The 19,412-nt window shown below is 34.8% G+C and overlaps 1 protein-coding gene across 6 annotated transcripts in view; it reads left to right on the top strand.

Moving 5' to 3' along the window:
* The window catches only part of LRRC4C (leucine rich repeat containing 4C), a 505,344-nt gene that overhangs the window by 294,388 nt on the left and 191,544 nt on the right, over positions 1 to 19,412 (top strand). For 5 of the 6 annotated variants that reach the window (XM_027704172.1, XM_027704181.1, XM_027704215.1 and 2 more), the window contains one exon: positions 3,260 to 3,397. The exons of the other annotated variant lie outside the window; for it this stretch is intronic. The gene's annotated coding sequence lies outside the window, so the exon portion shown is untranslated. The remainder of the gene's footprint in view (positions 1 to 3,259; positions 3,398 to 19,412) is intronic. 6 annotated transcript variants of the gene reach the window in all.

The following is a 19,412-nucleotide window of genomic DNA, read 5'->3' as shown; positions in this document are numbered from 1 at the left end:
GACTTAGAAATAGTATTTTTTAAGGAGAAAATGCAATATAGTGATACATACACTGTCAAACTAACAGAAAGCAGAACCCAATCTGAATTTGAAATTAAAGGGTCAAAAAATGAATTTAAAGTTTTGAGACACCAACAGGTTGTTGAAATACAATAGCATGTGGTAAGTGTTTTAACAAGAAAATATTGTGCTGCTAGTAGATGAAAGATCAGTCTTTTCTTCAGTGGCCATTGTATTGTAGGAATGTGTTCAGGAAATAGGATTCTGAGATGTTAGGGTCAGTATGAGAAACAAACAAATACTCACTTTAGCACATCTGTAAACCATTATAGATGTCTTTGAAACATTGCAGTAGATGGCCTTCACAGGTCCCTTCCAACCTCAGAGATTCTGTTCGTGGTTCCCAAATACAGAACGAAAATACTTCAATAATTACTCATATGTGTAATTGTATTTATACTCCAGGCAGTTCCTCAATTGTAATTATTATGTAATACTTGTTTAACCGTAAAAAGATTACTGATAACTGTTGTTATTACTTTTATTATGAAAACATCCGTATCAGGTTGTTATCACTGTTATATATATTTTATAAATAGTTCTGTCTATTGCTTACACATAAAAATATAAAGTATATGATGAATTACTATTGCCATTTTAGCAATAGAATACATAGGCCGAAAGATAAAATCCTTATGCTCAATGCATTTTTAAGCATAATGCCCATTACCACCCTTGGTGACCCATTTCAAATACATGGCTGAATTAGAAACTGAATCTCAGTAGTCAGAATTCCTTTGTTATCAGTATCTCGTCTGACATCCATTTCCCTGAATTGTGTTTGAAAGCAGAAGAGGAATTCAATGGTGATAGTTACCACCATACACAGTTCATATGTGAGTATGAACTCTGTGTTGTTGTTGAAATGCCTCAGCTAACTACTGGTAAAACTGGATTATTATTAGGTGCTAATTGATTCCGTTATATGTTTAAAAAGGCAGGACAGATTAAGAAAGCTTTTCATTGAAGAAATACCTTAACACTTTAGTACAAAGTGGTGGTTATTTCTGTAATTACTGAATGATATTCACTGTCTTGTACAAAGGAGAAAAGTATGTGATCTAGTTTGCAGGCTGGACTGCCGTCTGATCCATTCATCTACTGCTGCCAGTGGTAGTTCATGTCATCCTTGTGAAGGATAAACTACTGATGGCAGGCAAAATATTTGAGATTCATTTAAAATTCAGTAATTTATAATTTGTAATAGTAATTTGTAAGACAAAATGTACCTCCTGTTCTCCTTTGACAGAGTGACTCTCATAGTTTTAATGGTACAATTAGGCCAAATTCTGGTCTTCATGCAACACAGGAGGAAAATCACTTTCTACGGGGAAGTTTTCAAATGATCCTGGTGATTAAGTTTCAGAAGAGCTGTAGTCTTTTTAGCTTTCCTTTATATAATAGTAAATTAAACTGTGGTATAATCTGTGACTGTGAATGTGTCTGATGCATTTTTCTCTTGTGTGTCTATTTTTGTCCCCTGATTATTCTCATTTGTTATGGAAGATGAATAATATATCAGTGGTGTAGGTGTATGTATAAAGCTTTTCTTTCCTGTTTTAAAAAATAACATTTTTTTACTTTTATATTCTATATCCTTTGAATTGTATTAATATATTTTTTCTGTGAGATTCAGTATGTTTCTATTTCTATTTTTATATTCCATAAATTTGAGGAAGAATATATTTTTAACAGCTGTGCCCAAATGGAAATTCTGATGGTAAGAAACTGTTAGACCCCTCCAGTTAAGTTTTAAATAATTGTTTATTGCTTTTCTAGATACTGAAGCTAATCTCTCTTCTATATGTAGAAAGCAGTCAGCAGAGACAAGAAGCTGACAATAGAGTAATTTAATTACAGTTAATTAATAAATCCACTGGGTCACAAAAAGCTGATGAAAGCAAGCGATAATGTATCCTTGGGCTAGGAAATCGCTGTTTGGGGAAAACAAGATGGAAGTGATCAAAATATTCCTTTCATTTCCATAGTGCCTATTAACTAGATAAATCTTTTTTAGTAATTCAGAATTATTATATATGTAACTGATGAGATATGATACACAAGAGAAACTGCAAATATTACAATATCTCAAATTCAGCTCAGTCTTAGTTATAATGTAATGTTACCACACTTTTTTCCTTGAGTTTTCCTTCACACATTGCTTTCAAACATAGAAGAAATGAGCCTTTTGGAATTCAAGTGACTTCATATTTTCTGTGCACCTATTTGGTGTTTGGCATGAACTTGTCAGATACCGTACATGTGATCTGTTGATTAATTAGGGATCACCGTATTTACTACCAGATGTTTTTCAACTCAAAAGAGAAATTACATGTCCAGGTATTTGAACAGCTACATCATGTGGAAAACTAACATGGTACACCTGCCTCAGAATTTTGGTGTTCTTCAGTGGAATAATATGAAGTAGTTCCAGATGAGTAAAGTATATAAGTAGCCATTAATGTCTGTCACACATATATAAAACTGCAATGAAAGCAGACTGGTGAAAAGCTTGTCCTAAGAGATAAAAAAGCCCCATACTGTTCCAATCTACAGTTAGTAGGGAAGATTTATGTATGTCATGGTGGTACCTGGCATTTAATTCATGTCAGGAGGTAGCTCTACTGTGTCAGACAGTTTGTGAGCAAAGAATACCCAAGTTTCTAGGTGCTCCCTAGCATTGTACATTTGGCACTGCTGAATGTACAGTTCCTGCCAAATGCTATAAAATGCTATAAACATTGAAAAAAACCCGAACAACAAAATAACCAGCTGCATTTCAATGTATGCAGTTCAGAAAAGTATACTGAATTTTCTTTGTCATTGAGTTATGGTGTGAATTGATTAATATATTGTCCAGTAAATGGGATAATGGCTGTAACACGGACTACCCACTGTGTTGTGTCTCAAGAACAAGTTTCACATTATTATTAAAGTTATTGTTGATTAAGATAAACAGAACAGAATACAATCTCTAGTCAAAACCAGGTGAATTCTTTCCTTTTCTATGTTTATAGATTCTGTGTTTTAAATGGTCTGCCTAAGAAATTTTAACTGCTTATACTTTAGAGGTTATTTCATTATTAGTTGTGAGATTTCTCAGTATGTTCATTCTAAAGTACATGATAATCTCATGCTCTGTCAGTGTGAGACACACCACACCATGAAATATTATCTTTTTTCCCCTCAACACACACAGGTTGCCAGAAAAAAGGAGTGTGCAATGGAGACTGTTAATATGGACATATCCTAAGATACAGCATACCATCTGAGAAAGTAAATACACTACACTTTGGCATGAAGGAAAATTAACTCTGCCATGAATTAGTGAAGACAGGTAAACTGAAAATTACATTCCTTCCAGTCTTTCATTCATTAATATTGTGTGTCTACTAAAGTCTGCTATTACATTCTTTCAAAATTTTATTCTTGGCTATTCACGTATAACATTTTTTATATTCACATATGGTTGTATGAGAAAAAAAGTGTTTAAATGTATGATTGGTGAACAATGTTTAGGACAGATCTCAAACTGACTTTTAAGATGGTAACTGTAGGCTCTCTATAGACAGCAGAAGCAAATAGGGTATGAATTTCTTGTGACTCATCTATGTCAGTCTTGTAGTCATGGTTGTTTGTGCTTAAAGCATAAAGCAAAGCTAAGTATTATTAATTATTAGTTTAAAAAGTCTGCATGCAGTCCAAGGCATGTGGGGTGCAGCAACCATAAAGCCTTTTATTGTTGATGTGAGCACAGTCTTGTATTTTTATTTGTACAGAGGAATACTGAATCACAAGAGAAATTTAGGGTATAGAAGATTTTCAGTCTGATTTTTCACTTTGTTGCATTTCTTGTACAGTCATGATTATGAAAAAGGAATTGTAATGGCTACCAGCACTAGAATGGGAATTTTACATTTTCACTTTTCATATAATTAAATGGATTTTGAAACCTTTTAGTGGTGAAGGATCAGTTTTGATTTTTTTTTCTTGTATTAGCATTTTCTGAGACTTTTTCCTACAGGCAAGTATGCTATTAGGTGGGAATTATTTTGAGTTGTGAGTTTTATAACCATCTAGGTCTTAAAAAAAGCTTTCAAGATGAAAAAACCTGACAAAATTAGAAATGATATTATAAGAATATCAGGACTGTTTTTTCTGTTATCTTTTCTCTCCCCCCAAAAAACACAGTCTTTATAAATCAAGGAAGAACATTATTTTCTTCTAAAGCATAATTTGTTTTCTTTTTGGTATTTCAAATGTACAGAAAATCATTTTACTGAAGAACAGTTTTTAGTATGCCTTATAGTAGAATGTTACTATATTCTTTGATAACACTATTAGAAATTTATGGGCAATGATGAATGTCATGTTTTGAAAACTGCTAAGAGGTGTTTTGTGAAAGTTTTTGGTGTGTTGATGCAATATAGTTGGAGAACTTGCAGTAATGGCGATTAACTAATTTTGAATACATTTACATTAGTTGGTATTAATTGAGAGGCAAACTGAAGAAAAACAGAAATTCTAAATTTTCTAAGTATCATAAATTTGAAAACGTGATGGATGTAGACCTGCCTGAATTGATATTTAGTCTTTATTTCTCTTCCCCATAGAAAAAAAAAAGAGTTAAAACTAACTTTGTACTATAGGTATTTATTCTGTTACTTAACTTTGCACTACAGGTATTTATTCTGTTACTGCCACTTATCTTTGAGAATTTCTATCTCCAATCACTGTACTGCCTGTAGGGTGGAATTCTGCTCATTTATTTATAAATGTCTTAGAGCTTTAGGGTTTTGGAGTTTTTAGTGTACTATTGGCTGAATGGTAATATCAGCAAGTTTTTTGGTTAATATATAATATTCCTCAAATCATGTGTCTAGGTACAGGTAGTACCACTATCAGTCTTATAGTTACAGAAATATTTTTAAAATACATTTTGGGATTACTTTTTTATTGCAGAAGAGAATTTTTGTGTATGAAAAAATTTCATTCCATAAATGCCTGCTTGAAATGGATGTTTTTCATAAAGCTTGAGGAAGCACAAATGGCATATATGGTGTTTATATTATCTAACTACTCATACTATTATCTTCTGAATAAAATTAAAAATTCACAGGCTTGTGTATTCAGTTTGCATGGCAAGGTTTTGGTAGTGGGAGGGCTACAGGGGTGGCTTCTGTGAGAAGCTGCCAGAAGCTTGCCCCATGTCTGATGGAGTCAATGCCAGCTGGCTCCAAGATGGACCCACCACTGACCCCTCAGTGATAGTGGCAGCGCTGCTACCTGCACAACAGCAGCAGCAGTGAGAAGAAGGGAGTGAGAATATATGAAGGAAACAGCTCTGCAGACCACAAGGTCAGGGAAGAAGGAGACGGACGAGGTGCTCTGGGCAGCCCATGGTGCAACCATGTTGAGGCTGGCTGTGGCTCTGCAGCCCACAGTGAAGCAGAGATTCACCTGCCCAGCTGAGGATAGGAGTGACAGAAAGGTTTAGGGGCATCTGGCATCAAGCCAGCATCAACCCACCACAGCTTGTCATGATGATGCAGGCGTGTATTACAGCAGTTAACCTTTTCTCTTCCTCTAGAGCTCAAATGGTAGGTTTGCAGGTTTTTCGGGATCAATAAGACCTCATTATCTAATATTGGACGTGAATTGGACAAACCTATAGCATTTAAAGTACTGTGTACTAAATACACTTGTTATGATGTTGCCATTTTTTCATGGGTAGCTTGGCTTTAAATAATATCATAGTGTTTAAACACATTTTGTTGTAATGGACAGAGAAACTGGAGTTGGTGACAGACTTTAATGCAAAAAAATTTCAGATGCATTACAAGTAATTTAGCAACAATCCCTTCATAAAAGCCTTAACAGCAAAAAGTAATTTTATCTTCCTTATCTGGTGTAACTTAAGCAAATGCAAGGTTGAAGACTCAAAAATTTTCATATGTTTTGAACAGGAAGGGACATGTATAAAATGCAACTCCCTTCTGAAGGAGTTGACCCATCTAAAATTTATTTACAATGGAGCAAATCTTTTCAAATATGTCTCAGAAAACCCTTAGGCTGAACTATTCCTTCCATCACTTAAGGAGATAAATAGATGTGCTTTAGTCATTTTGCTATTACAGGTCAAATTCTGCATTGCATCTCAAAGTTTAGACAACCAACCTTTTTTGAGGGAAGAGAAGACAAACATTCCAAATAATAGCTGTTATAAACCACCAACAGGTGATATATCAATAGCATTTATTTTCAAAATTTTATACTCACCTTGGGTAATGAATTGGACCTACTGAACCTTCGTCCTCTCACAATTTGTCATCTGCATCAGCAAAAATTCCTTGGAACTTTTCCCAAGGACCAGGATGAGAACCAATGCACTGTGAGAAAGCATATACTATGCTTGCATGTTCTCCAGGCTTTAAGTACGAAAAAACAATTGAAAATAATGGCACAATACTTTGTATCTTTGTGACTTTGTAATCCAGATTGTATGGTCCTCAAAATCCACTGCTATAAAATAATGAAAAATATTGTCAATATTGAGGCTTTAATGTGCTCCAGAAGGAAAAGATTGATGATGTACTATGCTGAAAGTTGCTTGAAAAATCTATGAAAATGGTAGCCTAGAAGTCATAAATCCATTTATCCTGAACTTCTTGGAAAACTGTCATTCCTGCGTAAGGTTTTCTAACTGATCAATGAAATTTCAAAACAACAGCTGTTTTAGTAACAGCTTTCATTCTTAGGTGAGAATTGTTGAAAACTTCAATATTAGTGGTTACTGGTACTCTTTAACTTCTTGTACTAGATGCAGAGAGAGACTAATTACCGTGAGACTAACGAGGGAGGGCAAAAAAAGCAAAGAACAGAAGTCCAAATGACAAAAGCAAAAATCTAGAAAATATATTTTAAAATATTTGAAACCCTTTTGGATTTAGGAGTTTTTATGTGACCTTATGTGACATTCAAGAGGAGCAGTTGTTATTCCAGAATGACGAAGAACTGTCTGAAAGTGCTCAGAGTTAGTCCTCAAGGAACTGACCTGCCATCAACAGGTAAACTCTTGCAACCAGTAGCTAATGACAACTGCTTCTTACTATTAATCTGCAGAAAGATGGATCTGCTTTGTACTTGGGGACTAGTTCACTGATTTTACTGGCACATTTCACTTCATCTCATCTTAAATTAGAAATGAGGCTATAATAATTGTGGTTAAAAGATGACAGAAATTCCTCTCAGTATGTAAAATTATGTTGGATTAAAGGATGTCTTATTAATACTAAAATTAATTATTTTGGAAGAAAATAATTAAGGTGACACGTCTATCATAGGCATCAGTATTTTTCAACCATCTTCTTTTCTTTATATCCTATTTTTAATGTAGGCACAGAGGACATTTTCACAAGTGAAAATTTGAGCACAATTCCAATTGAGATACATAAGAATAATTTTTCTCATTTCCCACAGTGTCTGAAATATTTAGCATAAATTTGTGAGTATTGTGTCTTCCCTAAGGCACAGGAAGTTTATGGACAGCTCTACTTCTAATTCAAAGTGTGCACTGCATGGCCTGGATTATACTGTGAACTATATTGCCTATATTGTCTAAGCAAACAACTTTGTGACTCAAATGACTGTTTCTCTTCACCCTTCCTGCTGCCACTGCAGGTAGTTTCCATGTAGAGGTACATCATTATGTTGCTGATCTAACATTGCACTGAAAATCTCTGACAGTTCTAAATTCCCTATGGAAGGATATGTCACTGTTATTATAGAAGAATCCTCTCAGGCTTGCTTTTGCTAGGAAACAAATAACATTGCTTAGGAAAATGATCAATACTGTAAAAGCAACTGAATATACTAAGTCAGAACTTGTACAGTTCTTAATAATAATTTCCTTAATTTACGACTCTCACCACAGTTTCAAAAAAAAAAAAATCAAAAAAGTTAATCATGTGATTCAACACAGATATGATACCAGGCACCCTCTTGGAATGTAACACATCAAGTAACAAAATTATTTTATGACTATTCTTTCTTTTATCCATCTGCATATAGATGTTTTGCCATTCAAGATCCCTGATAAATCACTTGAAATGGATAACTTCTTTCTCTTTCGTATATGATCTCTTATTTCTTTTTTTTTTTTACCCACAAAGATTCATATATTAGTGCCATGGTCCAGTAACCAAGGTGGTAGTGGATCAAGGGTTAGACTTGATGATCTCAGAAGCCTTTTCCAACCAGGCTGATTCTATGATTCTATGATTATGTGATACCAAAACTTAGAGATTCAGGACTGAATATTTCCCACCTCTCAGAACAGAGGATGAGGCTCTGTCTCCATCTCTTACTGAAACAAAAATAATGAATATGAGGCCCTGCAGGGCTTCTGAGACATTCCTATAGATTGTGAAGATGAATTAATGAGCAAAGTGGAGACCATAAATGAAGATCAAAGTTTCGTGGTTAAATGCATTATCATAGGAACATCACATAAAATGGTATATAATCAAATGAGTAGTTGCAAGGCTAGAGAGGTCTCTAAAAAGTATTGTCTCTTACTGTCTTGATTCACATATCTAGCTGAATGTGTGATTTAATGAAAATTAAGCATTCTTAAATTACTGATACTGCCAAGTCTCTGTATTTTATATGTTATTGTGTGTTTAACTGCATGTTAGAAGTCCACATTTAATTGAAAAAATAGGAATTAATACAGAAAGAAATGTGCATAATTTTCAGTAGACACTAGAAATACGTGTAGAATTGCTCGAGCCGTGTATGAGAACCTCCTGAGCAAGGCTGACATATGGCTGGTGGTATCCTGTAGGGAAATGTAGAGTGCAAGGAGGTAATAATAATCCTTCTTAGAAAATAAAGGTCACAAGTGATAGTAAATGCCAAGAAATCATCAGGGATTTTTTTATAGCCTATTGGGTCAGTAAAACCTCAGTAGGCTCATGTATTTCTTTAACTGTAAAAAAAAGGATTCAGTTTGGATCAGGGAATATAAGGGCTTGGGAATGAAGTAGAAAAACTGCATTAAGGGGAATTTGATGACTCCATGACAGATAAGCTTGTCAATACTTTAATTTCAAAATGGACTCTGTATATATAGTTTAACTTACTTTAACTAACTTTAATTTACTAAACTATCAGTTCAACTATCCAGTATAACTCACCCATCCATTTAGGCCAGGCTTTATAATGAATTTTTGCTTTATTGGAGTCATCATACAGAAAAATTACAAGGTTTTCTAGTAGATATATAGATAACAATAACAAATTGAATTACAAAATAAATTACTGATTTAAATTCAGTGAAATTTATATGTCTGTAAAAATACTGAACTTTAACAAAATAATTTAAAATAAAATAAAAATAAAATGAAATAAAAATAAAATAATTTATTGTCTACTAATCTATTTGTCATTTCCAGATGTAAGACTTTAATCCAGTATGCTTTTTATGTCTAAGCAAGCTGTCACCAGATTACTTGAGAAACCCTAAGAATACAGTTTTGTATTTCATGCTAATATCAAAATACAGTGCTGCATTATAATTTAGTATTATTATTAATCTAGTTCCTTCTAGTCATTGGCAAATGAGAGTTAGTTCTCAGTATGGTTAGGATTCTGTGTTAACAATAGTTGATAGCATTAGATAAGTGCATGATTCTTTAGCAATCGCATTAATAGGAAATTCTCAGATGCTTGTAGCCTTGCATATTTGGGCCATAGGAACTTTAGCTTTGTAAACGCATTTGTAAAAATAAATAGGGAAGCTAAAACCCTTATGATGGCTGTAGTGCCTTTTTTGGATTACTGCCACTATGACTGGGAAAATCATTCATGAGATTATTCCGGCAATTATACAGGGCTATAGATCCAGTAAAGTGCATACCTTATATTGTGAAACAATAAAAAACCAAAATAGCAGAGTGAAGAGCAAAGGAAAGTCATTTCACTGTGCTTTTGTCAAATGCATCTTTGTATTCACTCATTTGATATGGCATCCAGCTTCTTGGTCTCTTTTCATCTGTCCTTCACACTAGATATATAAGATATATAAAGTGAGTGTGTGGACTAAGTTGAAGTCAGTATTCTTTAACTATTAGCATTTTAGTGCTTTGAGGAATTACCCTCTCATTGAATTAGACTACCTTCTGCCCTTTAGCCTCCAGTGCTGCAAGGAAATAAGGACTGACTGTGAAACTGAGTGTAATCACTGGGGGACTGTATGCAGTTTTTTAACATTATAACTCTTTTTGGAGTAACAAGCAGGTATGATGATGAGAAAGAAATAAATGCTTTTGTTCAGCTTTTGCATTTGCATGCTCTTTTATGTTAGGTATGTAAACGTTTTATAGATGTAAATTAAGGATTTACTTTATGGAACCTGTAGATATAGCTTAATAAACAACCTGTACTTCCTAAATTATTTTACAAAGTAAGATTTAGGACCATTACACTTCCCTAAAACAGCAGGCTTTGCCTTTTTCTTTTTTCCTTTTTTTTTTCTTTTTTTTTTTTTTAATAATAGATGCAGGTCAGATCTCCTATCCAGGCCCAAGTTTAGTCAAGTGTCATTGGATTTTTATGCAATTAATTGACAGTGAAAGGTTCCTATACTTAGAATAATAGGGAATCAGGGTGTTCTAAAAGAAAAGACAAATAATGAGAGGAAGATAACAAAACTGCAAATTTTGTTGTGGTGTGGACTGTGATAATGGCTTTTATATGTCATGCGGTCAAAGTGGATCCAAATGCAAGGAGGAAGGAGGCAAGAGTAGTAGCATCTTGTCTGGGGCTGATCAGTCTGGCTGTTTCATTTGTGTCTGTTTCATTTGCCCAAGGTGTCTTCAATCCTGTTCCCACTTCTGTCACTTCAGAAAGATCTTAGATTTCTTTCTTCCAGCTTCATGCTGCAAATGTAAAGTATTTTATACTTACTGTTCCTGTATACAGATAAAGAGAAATGAATGATGATTTTAGAAACTTCTAAATTCTGCACATGAGAAAAAGTAGTTTCTGCCCTCTCTCCAGCGCTGCTCTGTAGAAAGATGGAAGGGTGATCAGCTTTGAGAAGTAAAATTGCTTTAACACTACTGGATTTATGAAAGGTTTGCATCACATTAAAACTTTCATGTTGTTACGGAGTTATTTGAAGAGTATGGAGAGTAAAACTGTATAATACTTTTTTCTACCTTTGTCTTCAGATATAAGGAGGAGCTTTCATACAGCCATTTGTGCTGCTCAGTTATTTTGGGGTGGAAGATAGTGGTAACATAAAATGTATGTTTTGAAAAACTCAGTCTGTAAAAGGGATCACAAATTTTCTGATTCTATGACCTCCAGTGCCAAAATCTTCATATGTCTGAGAGGTGCAAGATGTATGCTGCATACCTCAGAAAACTAACACTAGCAGAGTAGTTCATAGATGGGGACAATAACAGCTTCCTAGGGGTTCTCAGTTCCCTGTTAAGTGATGGGGCTCAGCCTGCTGATGTAACTGGAGTCTTGAGCTAACCTAAGAAGGATTCCTTCCACAGAGATGCATATAGCTCAGCAGCACCTACACTGTGATTACTTTGCTGTCTGGATGCTCTCTGGGGACAAGAGAGAAATAGTGGCTTTGATGGATTCAGTGGCCTTCTGGAGAGGTTCTTTCGCTCGCCAAATAAGTGTTTAGGCTGCTCAGGTATGTAGTTTAGACCAACTATCTGACCTTTAGTTGAAATAAATCCCATTGCGGGTGACCCAAGCAAAATTTTGTACCCACTTCCAGCTCAGTTTGCTCAGATGAATCTTTTCTATTGCCTACCCTGAGGGAAAAACACCATGCAATTGGCATAACCATACAGGAACAAATAAAATACTAAGGTGGTTAGTAACTATAAATATTTTTTGAGAAATATTATGGAAAGTTTTGAAAAACTTCTGGAAATTAGCACAGCTTTCCCGAAGTCAATAGATTTAAGCTATCTGAAAATTTGTTCCATACATTTTAAATACTAAAATTATTTGTCATTAAGGATGTTGGCTTGACCATGTTTTTGTTGTACAGATGGGATGACATCAAATTTCCCAGGTCACTTTCCCCTCAGCAAATGCATTGGAAACCTGTTCTGATCTTACTGTGCCCATTTAATCATTATTTTTTGCTGCTATTGCAAAGAATGGTGCCCATTTTAGTTTGACTGGTGATTTTTCTGAACATCAGTCTGCAATGCGCTGTACTGAGATCCACCAAACTTATTTCAAATTACAAGTGAGAACATCCCACCTTTTACTCCTCCACACACTGCTCTTAATATAGGGATTGTATTCACATCAAAGCTGTCAGAATGTTTCTGTGATCTCATTAGCTATACTTATTTCTACCTACAGAATAAATGAATCATCAACTGAAGCAGCACTAAAGACCAACTGCTAAAACTCACATGGCTATATGTATATCCATGCTGAGAATAGATATCTTCTAAAGTCTGTAGATTCAAGTTGTTAAAAGTGCCAGTTTTGCAGACCTAAAAAGGGTTAAGTCATTTTTGAGATGGATTTGAGTCTAAAGTCTTTAACATGGAAACAAAATTGTTAAGCCCATTAAAAAGTAGTTTTATAATTTCATACAGCATATGAATAAAAACCATTTCTGTTTATAGAACACTGAAGGAAGTGAACCAAAAATATGTTTTAATGTTTGTGGATTTTTTTTTCTCTGTTTTTGTTTATGTAGTTAAAATTCAGAGTCATTTTATTTTATGACTGTGTGAGGTAAATTACATAGGTGGTACCAAACAGAAATTAGCTGAGTGAGTTCAGCCAATTTAAATGCTTCTGAATATAAGCATTCACTGTAGGGGAATGAGATCATGTTAAATGAGACAATGAAGAGAAATCGGACTTAGGTAGAAGCTAGGTGTTAAACAGGTGAGGTAGGTGTATTGGTGGTGGATGACTGCAGGTATAGAACCCTCATAGTGAAAAACTAAAAGGAATCTAATGTCCAGCTACTGATTACTTATATACTATTTAAGGATAATTTTAGAAGCTCAATTGGAAAGTGTGGTGACTGGAAACTGAAATCTGTAACAACCAGCAGCCATTTGCCTAGAGAGGGTGGGCAATACAGAGTGTGTCTGTCAGCAAGTTGAGGCAGATACCTCTCTGAAAGTTGAAGACTCTCATTCACTCTTCATGGACAAGGGAGAGAAATAGGTCTAGCAGAGAAAAGAGAGAGTTCAGTCTTGGTTTGTTGGACATGGAATTCTCATTCTGTATCCTCTTTCTTTACATCTACAGACTTGACAAAGTGAGATTTACTCTGCTGACAAGGAATGTAAAGTGAAGGAAAACATAAAACACTACATCTTCTCTTTCTTCTTTGGTGAAACAGAGATATGCAGTCTAAAAGCATTCTTTGTACAGAGGCACTCCATGTATCACTGCCACACACAACTCCTCTGTGTTTGTGCAGAACCAATCTAGTGGAATAAGTGAATGTCTGACCAATGAAAACAAATCTTGCACTAGTACACACACACACTAATATTCTGAATTCAGGAGAAACAGCTTTTCCCTGCAGAGCTTTGACAGAAGTTTGTGTCTGCATCTGTCTCATTTCCAGACGCAAGAACAATAAATCTGAACTAGAATTAAGAATTCCTACCTGCGCAACTGAAACTCCATATTTCCAGAATTCAATGCCATATATTTTTTGAGTTATAAAATTCTTACAAATGAAGGAATGAGTTTTGTAAAGGGTCATGAGTACAGAATAGTGTCCCTTGTGATACTGTGGGGAATTTCCCAAACTATCAGTTTGAGATCAAAGTACATTGCATCAAAATTGCATGTCCTTAATAGTCTTTTGCAATCATTCAGTCATGTCACCTTATTATCAAATGCTGGAAAACCTCTGTAGAAATCCGATTCCAAATCATGCTATATTGTTCTAAAACAAATTTTCTTAGGCTAAAATGTAAACCTAAGTACCGATAAGCTGTGTAACTTCAAAAGCAAAAAATTACTGTGTAGATTCAGACCTTGTCACACAGGGAAACATTCTTCTCAGGTAAATTGGCTGAATGTTACGAAGTTTTACTTGAACAGTGACCTTCAAAAATCTGGTATTTCAGTATCATGAAGTCAAGTAATAAATTATGTGATACAGTATAGCTGATTTAGCTGATTCTGTTCACTGCCAGTCTGCATATCTGTATGTCTAGATCAAGGAACTAAGAATTTCACTGCAAAGGCTTTGAATGTCCTGCAGTCAGCTTGTGTCCAGTCAGGCTGACTGCATTTGGAAACCAGGGAGTAAGAGGGAGTTGGCAGTGGCATCCTGCCAAAGGCAAATGAAGAAGGCATCATGAAGAATGAAGCATGAGCTACAGGAGAGGACGGAAAGGAGTACATGGGAGGGAGCAGTCTGTGATAGTCTAATTTGTCTATTTTAATCTATTGTCCAATTTATCTCATTCATCTATTTTATCTCTGTATTTTTTATTTATCTTACTTCTAACTGTTTTAGTGTAAGCAGAGAGGCTGTAGAATCTAGAAACACAGCGTGAGAGACACAGCCTCAGCCAATATAAATCAGGGTACTTCCTTTGAAGACTGAGAATCTAGCCATTAATATCATGTAAAGTTACTGGCGTTTGATTTCTAGGAGAGTTGACAGAGCACACACATCTCAGGGTGAAGTAAATGGAAAAGACATGCTCAGTATCTCTGAAAATCAGGCCTGTGATTTCTAATAGGTCATAGGAATTTATAAACAAAAGATCAAATTATTCTGCTATATTTTACAGCCTGCAAGCCCACCACCCTAGCCATAGTTACACAGCTGTGTGTGGTAAACAAGTATAATTCAGCTTATGAAGAATCCTGGTTTTGGTTTTTTGTGTGTAGGTTGTTTTTTTTTTTTTCATTCTAGTTTAATTCTGAAAATACTTTTGCTTCCAGATATATTTTCTGTGTTATGAACCACCATTTTGTTTACAGATCCCAGTTTTTTAAATTTTGTTAATAGGTCTCATAAAGAAGCATAGTACACTAGGGCAGATGGCAGAGGCTGGGTAATAGCTATGAAACATTTGAGGAAACTGAGTACAGGCTTTGCTGCAGGGATCCACTGAAGCTTTAAATACAAATTCTCTTTCAGTAGGGAGTAGGTAAAGTCTACAAAACTACTTTGGAATTTACCCCCTTTCTAGTTCAGGCAAGTAGCATTAACAAATATCAGGTTCAATTGAATTTTGCCTGTGCTATAATCTGTCCATCCTCGAGGCACCGTGCTGCCCATGAAGGTGACAGAATAAGAATTATTTTCTCCAAGGAGTTTTCACACACATTGGGAATCCTGATGATTCACTGTATGTGTAATCATTAAAAGCAAAGTGCTATGCTAAAACCAGATTTTGAATTGTGTGACTGTGTATGTTTGTATGGATAAAAAGAAAGGAAACATGGGGCATAAGTCAAAAACCTGAAGTAATGTAAACTTCTGTTACACTTGACATTTGAGCTTTTCCAGTGAGTTCTTTGTGTAAAAGTCCATTCCTGGGCATTACTGTCACTTCTGCTTTCTCTATGGAACATTAACTCTGTTTTCATTGCTCACATCTAGCAATGATCAGATGAAGCGTGGCATATCCAAGCTGATAACCTATGATTTGCTTTCTTTATATACAGACATATACACATATTTCAGTACCATCCTTTTCCTGCTGGCTTCTTTTGTTATAATGCTGGTTCTTCCATATAGAAAATAAACCCTAAAATCAAAACCAAACCCCAAACAACAAAAATCTCCCTTTTTTCTTTTTTTTCCTTTGCTGATGAAACATTTGAAAATGTACTTATGAAATGATACAACTGACTCATCAGGTTGGATCTTAACAGGCTATAGGATATAAGGCTCAAGCATCATACCTACTGTGCAAGTTGATTCATCTTTCAGGATTGTTTTGTTTAGAATGAAAAGAATTACAGGAGGGATGTAACTCTGCTATGCATCTAGTTCTGTTTTGGGGAGTTGCTAGTGAAAAGCCTTGCTTTGGAAACTAAGCCTGATGAAACAAGCTACTTCTCTGATCTTCCATTTCTGGTGATATTAGTGTAGTCTGAGATACTCACTGAAAAGTGTGGAGATAAACTGTTTTGCAAAACTGTTGGTGTGGTGGCTTGAAAAGAATATGCATAGCACAACTATGTGGTGTAGGCAGAGGTGATGTGTTGACAGGAAAACTGGAGACTGAAACAGTAGGAAAGTTGTTAGTCTGGGATGTAGTCCAATCATTTATTTACAGATGTCTACAAGATTTAGTTTTACATGGCTTTCTAGTTATCATCTGTTATTACATCAACTGACCTGTTAATAACTCTTATTAACTTTAGGATGATCTGAGCTAGGGTGGTAGGATAGAAAGTTTGGTCCTCCATGCATTTTAAGTGTTATGGTATTTTCTATAGTGTAAGGCTATTATGTATCTTGCAACATAGGTGATAACCTAACTATGCTAGAGAGAAAATGAGGAATTCTAGTAGGCAAAGTAAAGAAGAATATGATGGGGACAGAAGTATAGAAAGAAAAGTATGGTGATTGTATAACGGAAGTGATTACAACCATATGTTGTATTAAACCTTTTGAAGTGTTAATTTTCCCTTACTCCTGCAGGGTCTCCTAGTCTCCTTAAAAAGAGAGGACAAAGATGAAACAGATCATACAGACACTTACAGAGGCAAGTGAGAATTAAGCCATTGTCCACAAGGCTTAATATTCCAGTGGTCAATATGTTGAAAAACAGTGGATTAAGTAAGAGAAGGTGGAAGAATCTTGCATTTGTATTTATACTGTATTTTTTCTCTTGAGCATTGGTTGTTAGGTAACTTTGAAAAGTAAAAATGCCAGTATTCTGCAGATTTAAACATCTCCTATACCTAAAGTCTCTAACCGGAAGTCACTAACTCACTAGGAATATCTTATATCCATATGTGACAATCATTAATTTTCAGAATTACTCAATTCTTCGTGCAGATCAGTGACATTTTCAGATTTAGAGACAGACAAGTGCATGAACTTCACTAATTTCCATATCGTGTGTGGAAAATTATCCAGAATTTTTTACATTAAAATTCAAGGTTCATACAGCACACCTTCCATATAGCATTGCTGCAGATTAAATTCACTTATGCATTAGGAAAGGTGCCAATGCAATTATAATAGAAGGCTGAAGTGCTGAAATGATAAAGTAGTTCTTTTGCTGCCTTGGCACATGTTCAGCACCCCACTTTGATTCAGACATCATTCCCCATTTGGTAAGACTCTTGAGAGTAATAATAAATTATGTATTATGAACCTGATTTGTTAGGAGAGGATATGAAGCACACTGGAAATCTAGTACAAAATAACTGCAGGTTTTTCAGATCATGCATATAACAGTTCTGGAAATTTGGTTCTTATGCCTGTGCACTTCTGAATTAAGGTCTTCCTTACAGTGACTCTTCAGTAAATGTCATAGGAATATAATCCTTGTTTGGACAAAGGCCAGACAGAACAGCAGCCACTCCCCCAATCTCATCAGCTGGACTAAGTGCATTGAATTGTTTTGTTCATGAAGCAACGTCATCTGTGTCAAAATCATATAGCATGTCATTTTCCTGTGCACTCAGACTGATTGATTAGTTCCCAGTCATTCTAAATGTATTTCTGTTAAATAGTTTGTAGAGCTAATAGCTTTTGAAAGGATTTTTTTCACAGAAAAAGGTCATTAGTTCCAATAACACTTTTGAAAGGAGCTGCTGTTTTTGACATTTTATTTTTGTTTCAGCATTTCCATAGGTATACTGTTTGCATTCATTTTTATTGAAAATGTTATGAAAATATTTATTGACATTTCTAACTTGCAGCTGATCTAATAATCAGTGAATGATAAAGATCATTTTGATGACTTCCTAATAATTCCCTAAATATTCAAAAGAACAAAAAAGACATTTCTTAAAAACACAGTAATGTGAAAACAATATTTTATACTGCTTAAAAAATGTTTTATGCATTTTTGCTTATTTAAATTTCTAATGCATTTTAATGCTTGAAAACATGGTTTCCTCTCCAGTAATTTCAATTTTAAGTTACCATTTGGAGACAGTCCTTTTAAGTTTCATAGGAAGATGTTAAACAGATACTGTATTCCACCTTCAAGTTGTAAGAATTGTATCTGTTGATTTGGCAGGCCTTTTAAAATACATATACGTATAGGCAAATACATATATATGGGTGCTCAAGTAGTTCTATTAAGAATGAGTCATGATTTGTTATTAAAGGACAGATAAATAATGGTAATAACATAAAATCTTCACTTTTTCTTTCTGGTTCAGAAGTGTAGGCAAAAATATGACTGAATATCTTTTTTAATAAGATAAATTATTTCTTAGACAAGGCTGCATTCAAAAGTGTGAGAGCTGTAATTAGGCACATATTGATTGTATCATTCAACGGTGGAAACCAGGGGGAGATCTTGTTCTGAATAATTGCTCTAGATTAAAATCCAGTAGTAAAGTCTGGCATGAACAGACCTCTACTAGGAATTTAGGTATAATCTGAGGATTTACCATCTGGAGGTGGTGAGAGACTCTGAACATATTGGTCAGAGAATGACTATCTGCTGACAGTGTTAGGTAGCAGGGAAATGACAAAGCAGGTTCTAGAAGGCATTAAGTGAGAATTATTAGCCGCCTTAGAGAAACACTACTGCCATTGCTACATAAGCCATATGTAGTGTGACATATCAGATACTATTCTAAGAAATAATGTGATTTCAAATATACTTAGTGGGGAGAGCTGTAATGCCATTTAGAGAATATGAAAAGACATGGCCTGCGTAGTGTAATCCAGCTGAAGCTGAGAGGTGATTTTCTATAAACATATTGGAGAGGGAGAATAATTATGTTATAAGAAAAGATTAGGACTACATAAATTATTATTAACCAGTCATAAATAAACTGAGAATAGATTTGAAGAAGGTTTGCAATAAGACGTGAAAGTGAGATTCTAAAATGATTTCTAAGTAGATTGGAGTCAGAGCAACTAAATGGTTTTAAGGTGAAGCTTGAAATAAGCCTATGAAACAGGTTATGTAAATATGTCCAAAAAATTCCTGGCTTAAGAAGTATGAACATATTGATATCTGATGTTCAGTTTATCTAAAGGGTGTTAGAAGAAGTCTTTTCAGCCTCTAATTTGCGCTTTTATTTGTGTTAATTTTAAGCTTCAAAGCTTTCCTGGTCATTTAATGAGGTCGGGAAGGCTTTTTCTTCTCTTCTTTCTCTTCTGT

This window comes from Neopelma chrysocephalum, unplaced genomic scaffold, assembly GCF_003984885.1.
Source record: "Neopelma chrysocephalum unplaced genomic scaffold, ASM398488v2 Primary Assembly neopelma1_24, whole genome shotgun sequence".
NCBI classification, from domain to species: Eukaryota; Metazoa; Chordata; class Aves; order Passeriformes; family Pipridae; genus Neopelma; species Neopelma chrysocephalum.
This window is presented reverse-complemented; position numbering and strand designations above follow the sequence as displayed.